This window comes from Juglans microcarpa x Juglans regia, chromosome 3D (assembly GCF_004785595.1).
Source record: "Juglans microcarpa x Juglans regia isolate MS1-56 chromosome 3D, Jm3101_v1.0, whole genome shotgun sequence".
NCBI lineage: Eukaryota > Viridiplantae > Streptophyta > Magnoliopsida > Fagales > Juglandaceae > Juglans > Juglans microcarpa x Juglans regia.
The window spans coordinates 18,820,988-18,831,959 of NC_054598.1; the positions used below are offsets into that span (position 1 = coordinate 18,820,988).

The 10,972-nt window shown below is 41.8% G+C and overlaps 1 non-coding gene across 1 annotated transcript; it reads left to right on the forward strand.

Moving 5' to 3' along the window:
- The first annotated feature begins 8,653 nt into the window (after positions 1-8,653).
- Positions 8,654-8,760, forward strand: LOC121256799. Its single transcript, XR_005939089.1, has one exon. It is a non-coding gene; the product is annotated as a small nucleolar RNA R71 (small nucleolar RNA).
- Positions 8,761-10,972: the final 2,212 nt, after the last annotated feature.

Consider the following 10,972-nt stretch of genomic DNA (forward strand, 5'->3'; position numbering starts at 1 on the left):
ACACCAAATAATTTACCATGTTGGCATGCCATAGAACAACCTGTATAGCCATTAATTGCTTATCCGGGAAGGTCTCATTAATTGGAAAATTATCCTCGCTAGCCGCCTCTTTAAGCTCAAGGCGAGATAAGTAGTTGGCCACTCATTCTCGATACATTTCTTATCTCTTATTTCCAAATCGAACTCTTGTAATAACAGAATCCATCTTAACAGTCTTGGTTCGACATCCCTCTTTGACAGCAAGTATTTAAGAGTTGATTGATCGGTGTAGACGACCACCTTCGAACCTATCAAATAAGAACAAAATTTGTCAAAGACAAATACAACTGCTAACAATTCTTTTTCAGTAGTAGCATAATTAAGTTGAGCTCCTGTTAAGGTTTGACTTGTATAGTAAATAACATGAAATTTTTTATTTTTTCTCTGCCCGAAAATAGCCCCTATAGCATAATCGCTGGCATCACACAATAACACAATGATAGGTGTTGAAATTAATTTATTTTTCAATTTTTCAAAAGCATGCAAGCATTCATCAGAAAATTCAAATCGAGTATCTTTAATCAACAGATTGTAGAGAGGTTTCGTAATTTGGAAAAAATCCTTTATAAAGTGACGATAAAAGCCGGCGTGACCCAAGAAGCTCCTCACGCCTTTCACATTGGTCGGTGGTGGGAGTTTGTCAATTAACTTCTATCTTTGCTCAGTCGACCTCAATTCCCTTGAAGGAAATGCGGTGGCCAAGCACTATTCCCTCCTTGACCATGAAGTGGCATTTTTTCCAATTTAAAACAAGATTTGTCTCCTTGCATCTCTATAAAACCAAAAATAAAATAGATAAGCAGTTATCAAAATAGTGACCAAAAGCCAAGAAGTCATCCATTAAGACTTCTAAAAGTTTTTCCACCATGTCCGAGAAGATGGACATCATGCATCATTGAAAAGTGGATGGCGCATTGCAAAGACCAAAAGGCATGCACCTATATGCAAAAGTGTCGTAAGGACAGGTGCAAGTAGTCTTCTCTTGATCCTTGGGTGCAATGGCTATTTGATTGAAACCGGAATATCCATCTAGAAAACAGTAGAAGGCATGGCCGGCAAGTCTTTCTAGCATTTGATCAATAAACGGTAAGGGAAAATGGTCTTTCCAAGTTGCATCATTCAGTATTCGATAGTCTATGCATACGCATCATCCCGTGACCATCCTTGTCGGTATGAGTTCATTGTTATCATTCTTGATCACGGTTATCCCTCCTTTCTTTGGGACGACTTACACTGAACTTACCTATGCACTATCTGAGATTTGATAAATCATCTCGGCATCTAAAAGTTTCAATACTTCTTTATGCACTACTTTTTGCATTGATGGGTTCAATCTCCTCTGAGGTTGGACCGTCGATTTAAAATTATCCTCCATTAAAATCTTGTACATGCAAATTGAAGGACTAATTCCTTTGATGTCCGAGTTGGTCCAACCCAAGGCCATTTTGTGTTCCCGCAAGACTCTCAGCAACTTCTCTTCCTCTACATCACTCAAAGAACTGTTAATAATGACTGAAAAAGTAGAGTCCTGGCCTAAGAAAACATACCTTAAATTTGATAGAAGCGGTTTGAGTTCAAGCTTGGGCGTCGTCAGCTGAGATGAGTTTAGTTCTTCCACATTCGATTTTATTGAAGGAGAAAGGGAAGGTGTAGCTTCCAAATATCTCCCACAATCCTTAACCTTTTCATCTTCAGATTCAATAGACGTAGAGTGAGTAAGATATACCTCAAGTAGTAGTTTCAAAAATTCAGCTCCATAAGTCTCGTTGGCCTTGACCATGTCTCGGTCTCTTATTTGAAAACAAGAATGTACCTCGGACTGGAATTCCATAGATTTAAAGATGTCAAACGTGACTTGCTCCTCATCGACCCTCTAAATGAGTTTCCTTTGCTGGACATCAATTAAGGTTCTCCCCATCGCCAGGAAAGGTCGGCCTAGTATTCAAGGGATCTCCTCGTCCTCCTCCATATCGAGTACAACAAAGTCGGCCGAGAAGATGAACTTATCAACTTTCACTAGTATGTCCTCAATGAGTCCTCTCGAGTATTTCATAGATCTGTCTGCCAACTGTAGAGAGATTGTGGTCGGTTTTGCTTCTCCAAGGCCTAATTTCCTGAAAATAGAGAGGCATTAGATTAATACTTGCCCCTATGTCTCATGAAGCTTTATCAAAATAGGAATTTCCTATAGTGCAAGGGATCGTGAAACTCCCCGAATCTTTCAACTTAGGTGGCAACTTTTTTTGTAAAATTGCATTGCTCTCCTCGATTAGTATCACAGTCTCATGCCCCTCAAACTTCCGCTTGTTTGATAATATATCCTTCAAAAATTTTGCATATTTAGGCATTTGCTCTAAAACTTCAATGAGAGGAATATTAATATGCAGTTGCTTAAATATACTTAGAAATTTAGAGAATTGATTATCAATCTTATTTTTCTTTAATCTTTGCGGAAAAGGGTTTGGTGGATTGTAAATTGAAGGAGAATAAGTTTCAGAAGTAAACTCTCAGGATTTCTGAGATTTTGCAGCCCCTTTATTCTCTCTAGTCTTCTCAGTTTGCTGGTCGGTCACCTCCCGATTGGTTTCTTTCACCTCATACTCAGTTTCTGTAACGCCCGTCCTTGTGGTGGGTCTTTTTATAAAATATTTTGAGAAAGGACGACGGGAATTACCGTCCGATTTAAAACTTTTTGCTTCTTCCCAGGGTGCAAGACTCTACGTTTATAAAATAAAAATGTGATTTTACAATAAAAGAGGTTTACAGCGGAAAACATCATTTTTAATAATAAAAAGGCCTCTCTTACATTTAAATGCTCGTGTCTAGACTTTCGCGCTCTTCCCCATGGGCCGTGTTTGTCCCGACGCGTACTTCATTTCCTTTCCTGTGGGGGGAGGGACATGCATAAAAACTAAAATGAGTCGAAGACTCGTAAGCATTACTTCATGCAGTTAAAATATAATAATGTAGGTTTTCATTCATGCATTCATCATTCGTACATACTATACATACATGCATGCGTGCATACGTGCGTTCATTTGAAAACGTCACTAGACGGGATTTTCCTTTCTTTTCGTAAAACGTTTCACCCGTCAGTGCCTTCATTTCTTAAAGTGCGTTCGTGCATGCGTATATACGTACATACATACATTCTTTCTTTTCACTTTCATAGGCCGGTACACACTGTTACGTCCCGTGTGTTAGGGTTAGAGCCCTTTGACTTGGATTCCGCCCGTGGCCACAGGTTGGGAATCCCTTTTCATAGGGGGCAGCACTGGGTGCACTACCAGTACTACTTACCCTGCATTGCAATCTGCTCATTCATTGGTACCCTTTCATTCATTCATGTGGCCGTTACGTATCTTCATACATTTCATACTTTCATTCATTCTTTCATTCATTCGTTCATGCTACCTCTGAAGAGCTGGAGCTTCATTCATTCAATTCTTTCTTTCATGGAACATGAGAAAACATTACTTTTCATGAGAAAGCATCATTTCGTGAGCATGGGCTCAAACATCCTCTTTCGTGACTTCCACGAGCATCACCTCACGGCCTTTACAAAAGTATCAGTTCGCACCATCCATAAAACATAAAGCACGGGTTCAAACTTTGCCTTTTGCGGCATCCTTAAGCATCACCTTGAACGTTGGCCTTCGTGGCGTCCGCGAGCATCACCTCGCGACGCTCGCGACAGCGTCGGTCGATAGGATCCACAAAGGCATCCACTCGAGCTCGTCTTTCGTGCATTTACATCAGTTCGTTTCTTTGAAAATACATACAATAGATACATCTTATAGTCATCCATTCGCATGCATACAATTAATAACTTTGGGTGTGTAAAAAGGGGCTTTCACAGAGGGGCCGTACGTACATATACGTTTAAAAGCATGGCATCTTCTTTCGTGAGCATTTTCTTAAAGATAAAAGCTTTTCCTTTTCGTTTCGTAATTTCTAGAAAACTCCAGAAGGGCATGAACATAATACTTACCTGGACTCCATCCTACTTTCATACCATGCAGCCCATTCATGTGCTTGTCAGCTGGCAACCTACATGCATACATAACCTTAACGTCATTCTCTATCTAATGCATAAGCAACTAAACTAGAAATAGAACTACACTATACTTGAAACACTTTCCTTCTATCCCGTGTACTTACATGCCCTTCACTATGTTAAACCCTTCAGGGACCACTTACGGTCACCACATCTTCCAACTCAACATCTTGCCTCGAGTGCTCATTCACTAAAGTGAACCCATGATTCACCTTAGGATTAAGACACTAAGACCTCTATCTTATTCTCCTTATTGAACTCATCTTGATGCATGACTCATACCAACTAAGTCACGCATCCCAATCCTAGACAAAACACCTGTCACTACCTCCATACATCCTGGCCCATACTAATCCTCATTCTCATCCATACAAGCCACACGGCTCTAAGCCAACTCTGAGGCTTAATCACCGCGCAACTCTATTGTGGACAAATTACCTATTACATATGGTGAATCCGTCTGGCACATGTGTCTAATTAGGTTACACATGTACCTTACCCCTTTATCACCTATGATCAACATATAACATGTCGATCACCTGCTCGTAGGGATAAGGGCCATATTCCGATACCAACATTCTCTTAACCTGGCCAGCATGACTCTTCATGCTAGCCGTCCCTTCTTACAGTTCATCCCAACACTTAACGCGACAAGACTCAGTTCACAACTATGCCTTGCGTCACGTCACATAGCTCGAGACTACTCTCACGCTACACCGTGACCTTGTCACGTCACCTGACATCCTGTTACGTCACTTCTATGCCAACTTCTAACTCATCACGAGTACGGTTCCTCACGTACTCCCGTCACATCGTGACATCTCGTCACGTTCCTGTTACATCATGCCAAAGCTAACTCCTTATCCATCATAAGCATGACTATCAATAACCACGTCACTTCGTGACGTTGCCCAATCATGTTTCCGCTGTGTACTCTTACACTTGTTCTGCTACTACACCCATACTTCTGGCCATAAGTCAATTACAGTGACACTTGTCACCTCAGACTACAGGCTATGCCATAACTACTTCCGGACATTGTTCCACAATTCCTGACACTATTCACCGCGCTCTACGCCCATCAACTGCACAACCATCCTTATCTCTGCGACACGTCATACGGAGTGTCGCTACCTCGTGGAGTACATTCTACAAGTACTCCCTTCATACCCATCACGCCACATCACCATTATGGCATATCCGCCACATGGTCCATTACTCCACCATATGGAGTACATTCCACATGTACTCCCTTCATACACACCACACCACATCACCATTATGGCATATCCTTTACATGGTGCATTACTCCACCACATGGAGTACATTCCACATGTACTCCCTTCATACACACCACGCCACATTACCATTATGGCATATCCGCCACATGGTGCATTATTCCACCACATGGAGTACATTCCACATGTACTCCCTTCATACACACCACGCCACATCACTATTATGGCATATCCGCCACATGGTGCATTACTCTACCATATAGAGTACATTCCACATGTACTCCATTCACACACCACGCTATACAGAGTACACTTTACGTGTACTCTTCCCAATCCACAATACGCCAGGAGAGTATATTTCTACATACACTCTCTTTATGTCACACTACACCACACACAAAGTACACTCGATGTGTACTGTTCCCACTCCACTCCACACAACGCCACGCCATCCATACAGCACATGCCCCACAACTACACTGCACAGCACAACCACGCCATCATTATGGCACAACTCCACAACTACATTACACAGCACAGTCCATAACACTTCACACATACTCCCAACACTTCACATACACGGCACATCACATCACCACACTACACAGATGTGCCCAACACTTCACATACACGGCACATTACATCACCACACTACATAGATATGCCCAAGATTTCACATATACGGTACATCACATTACCACACTACACAGATATGCCCAACACTTCACAGCGCACTACATAGTGCATCTCAATACAACCCAGTCATTCCCCTAATACTAACAGCACAGTTCACAACCTAATCAACTAATCAATATCTAACATAAATAACGAGAGATAGAGGGTTATACCATCGACGGGATAACCCGTGCATTGCCCGTTGACCATCACAGCCAATGACGTTGGAGAGGTCGTACGTGGCGGCTAACCCACGTATGTTGACTGTTTGGGCATTTGGATAGCTAAGTGTGGTCTTCGAAGGGCTCGTGAAGGCCCTGTGATGGTGGTGAGGGGCATAACATGGTGGCTCTAGCCGTGTACAGTGGCGGTCAGTCACCCGCAGTGACTGTCCATCAAGTGCAGTGATTACCCACCACATAAAGTGGTGGTTTGGACCTAGGGCTTGGCTAAGGGAAATGCGGTGGATCTCGTGGTGGCATCGAGGTGACGCCACGGTGGCTCAAGGTAGCAGATCTGGCCGCATGATGGAGGAAAGGCCGTGGGAGAGTGAGAGATAGTGTGCATGCATGGGTGATAGATCGGGGCCATGGGTGGTTGATATAGCTTGGTGGTGGCCTGAGGAGGCTGATGACAGTGGTTACCCACCGTGGGTGGTGGTGCACAGCGGTGCACAGTGTGCAACCCGTGTGCATGAGGGAGGCCGTGCGATGGAGGAGGGCTACTAGCCTAGGGTCACATGGAGGAGGAAGGGGGAGGTAAGGGGAGGTCCACGGTGGTGCCTGCTGGCCGTGGGAGCTACGCACTGCGGTGCATGGTGAGGAAATGGGTTAGAGACCCATTTCGGGTTCTTGCTGTGGAAGGAGAGGGAGGGCTGCGTAACAGGGGCTGGTTTCTGTGGAGGATGATGGCCGGTGGGAGGGGAGGTCGCCGTGGGAGCAGTGGAGCCATTGGGCGGCGCAGTGGCCATCAAGCCCGTTCGAGCTTTACACTTCCAGCGGAGAGGAGGAGAGAGCGTGAGAGGGAGAGGTTGCTACGGGGAGGCTCACCGGAGGAAGGGGAGCTGGTGGTGCCGGCAGTGAGGGTTGCCGATGCACAGCGGCGCCAGGCTGAGGCATGGAGGCTACAAGCGGGAGAGAGTCGCGTGCTGCGTGCTGTGCAAGCCAAGAGGGAGGAGAGAGAGAGGGGAGGGAAAAGTGAGGGAAAAGAGAGAGGGTCTGGGTTTATAATCCAGTCCCTTCATCTTGGGGTCCGCGTAACGATCTAATGATGGGGGATTAAAATACTGATTTGAAAATGCGTAAACGTTAACTTAATTAAAATCACTTAGAGGAATTAAGGTAAATATTATTTTAAACTAACTTTAGTTTATAAAATAATATTTCTTCATCATTAATAAATGATGAAGTCTTATTTAATATATTTGAAAGGATGAAACCATTTAATTTAATTAAAGCTTTCAACATAATTTAAATCTCATGATATTTTAAATAACTGGAATCATTTTAATAATTAATATTAAAATGATTTCTGACAATTATAATATTTTGGAGCTCTTCAAAATATTATAATTGTCTCCTTTAAAAATAAGTTTAACTCAATGATACTGGAAATATCTCATATAAATATTTCCAGTACATTTTAAACACTGGGCGTACTTTAGAAGTCACCTAATATCTCGAGAGGCACGTCGTCATGGTTTGGCACACATGACGATGCTTGCAGTCGCCAGAAATAATGGCAGACTGTTGCATAATTCCGTCATCGGAATTTGCTTACGTCAGAAAGGAGGAGCCTTACGTAAGAAAGAGAGAAGCTTACGTAAGAAGAAAGAAGCGGGGGGTTTACAGTTTCCTTCTTCTCGGACTCCACATTTTTGGCAGTTTCTTCATCTCGCTCGGTATTTACCGACTGTGGCTGGTCATATGTCTGCCCACTTCTCAACTTTATAGCTTTGACATGTTCCTTAGGATTGGTCACAGTGTTGCTTGGTAAAGTCCTTGTTGTCCTCCAAGTAAGCATGTTTGAGAGCTGACTGATTTGTGCCTCAAGATTGTGGATTGAAGCCGAGGTGTTTTGGTTCACCATATCATTCTTTTGCATGTATTGCATAAACATTTCCTCAATTGTCGGTTTCTTCTCTTGTTGTGGAAACTGTTGAGGTGGTCTAACCGGCACTTGGTTATTGCTCCATGAAAAGTTAGGGTTATTTCTCCATCTGGGATTGAACGTGTTTGAATTAAGATTATTTTGACGTTGGGAATTGGACACGTAATGGGCTTGTTCATGACTCAATTGGAAAAAAGGGTCCCCCACTTGGCAATCTACACTTGAATGATTTCCTACGCAATGATCACAAACAACATTAGCTTGAATAGTATTAACGTTCCTTTTACCTATTTGTTTGGAAATATTTGCCAACTGAGCCGCAATTACAGACATAGAGTCATGCTCAATGACGCTGGCCGCCTTCTTTGGTATTGCTCTCTCTGCGGCCTGTTAATAGTTATTAGATGCCAACTCTTCCAGAAGTTTAGCTTCAAGGGTCTTACTCATTAATGCTCTTCCTGCGGCTGCATCAACCATAGATCGATTTATGGATCCCAAACCATTGTAAAACATCTGTACTTGAAGCTAGGCTGGGAGGTCATGATGTGGACACTTGCGCAATACATCCTTGTATCTCTCCCATGCCTCATATAATGATTCACCCACAAATTGCGTGAAGGTAGCGATATCATTCCTTAACTTCATTGTCTTGGCCAGAGGGAAATATTTCGCTAAAAAGTTTTGTGCGAACTGTTCCCAAGTGGTGATGATGCCAGGCGGCAAAGAATTCAACCAAGCTTTTGCTTTTTCCCTAAGTGAAAAATGAAAAAATCTCAATCGACTTGCATCATCTATCACTCCGTTATGTTTACAAGTATCACAAATTTCTAGGAAATTTGCAATATGGACGTTAGGATCCTCTTGTGACAGCCCCCCAAACTGGACGGTTTATTGGATCATTTGAATGATGGCTGGCTTGATCTCGAAGTTATTAGTTTGTATAGCTGGCCGCCTTATACGGGACGTTGCCCCATTAATTGAGGGCATTGTACAGTCTCTTAACGTCTTGTGCTCCTGATCAGCCATATTCACTTTAGATGCGACAACCTCTTTCGTTTTCTCTTTATTAATCAGATGTAAGGTTCTTTCAATCTCGGGATCGAAAGGTGTATTCTCTAATGATTTAGATCGGGACATGCACTTCTTATTTCTGAAAAGAAAAACCAAACTGAGATCTAATTTAAACCAATTTTTTTTAATAAATAAAATAAAATGAAATCCAAAGTAATAAAAATCTAGATGGTATCAATATCAATAACAAATAACTATTCCCCGGCAACGGCGCTACAAACTTGTTCACATAAAAATATATCTGCAAATGCACAAAATCGTAACAAGTAGCAAAGTGTTTTAAAGAAAACGGTTATCGAACCCACAGGAAATAATTATGCTATTGAGTATTGAAATTGACTAAATTAACTACTATTTGAAAAACTGCAATTTGAAGAATTGTTTATCTAAATTAAATTGAAGAAAAGAAAATTAAGATTAAGATTTTAAAAATAATAAGAATAAATCTAGAGCATTTGACTTCACCTAGCAAATCCCACACAATTTATTTTTCCTTGTTATAGAATCCCAATTATCCCAAGTTGATGATAAAAATCCCTTAATTCAATATTTTCTCTCGAACAATATCAAAAATATTTCCAACTAATAACTCCTTATCTCTATGTCAATTTACCTAATTGGAGACTCATTAAGTTGTTTGGATTTTTCTTGAAAATCACACTAGTCACAGTAAAGCATCTCTGCTTTCTCTCAACTAGTGGTGTTTAATCCTAAAGTTTTAATCACTAATCTCCTCTCGATCTCATTGCAATCCAAAGATCGAACAATCGTTAGCTAGAAAACTGTAAGCATTAAGAACAAGGAATAAACACTCAATCATGAAAATATTGAAAATAAAATAACTTGAAATATAAACTGTGTTCAATGCTAGGCTACACCAAAGCTCTAGAAAATAGAATTAGTTCATAATGGAATTGAAATGAAAAAAAAAACAAAACTAATGTTCTTCTTTGAAGTGGGTTGATGAGGCATGCGGCTCTCGTCTCTGCCCTCCAGTTCCGCCTTCTCGAAAGAACACTTAAAAAATAAGTTCTTGAACTCTCAACTCAGACCAAGACTAAAACTAAAGTAAGATTAAGAGCCCAGAACCCCTATTCATCCCACAAGACGGAATTAAATAGATGTCAAAACTCAAATCCGGAAACAAAATAAATGCGGCTATAATCTAGCCTAAAAATCTGTAAAATAGTTTCCAATGATAGATGTTAACATAAAAGGAAATTATCCCAAGAATATCGAAATTATCTAAAATGGAAGATTCAGTGATATGCGGCTTGAATTACGGAGTTCGGGAGGATTTGGTCGCTAATAGATTGATTGCAAGACTCGGACGGGTCCCACAAAGTAGATATCGTGTGTGCTTTATATAACTAGCGTGGAGGTCACAAATGAACGGGCATGGAGGTCATAAAGACAACACGGCCCTCTCTTTGCCTACCGAGTGGAAAGACTCCCGACCAGGATGAAAGACTCCTCTTGCCTTTTCTAGTTGTTACCGACGATGTCGTTGAGGTTGATCTTTTAAATTGGTCGTTTGGACTAGTCGCCCAATCTAACCGTCTAGAGCCTTGTTGCCAAGTCTTCAAGCCTTCAGGTCGCGAGTTTCCTGGCCTACCGAGTGGTAAGTCTTCTTGCCTTTGGGCGAGAGAAATCTCTTTGCTACCCACAGGACAAGGCTCCTCGCCCAAATCTCATCGGCTCTCTTCAGATGCCGTTGCCTCTCATCAGTGTACATCTGTAGTCTCTTCTTTTGTACCAAAATGCTCTCATTTTGCACTAAATC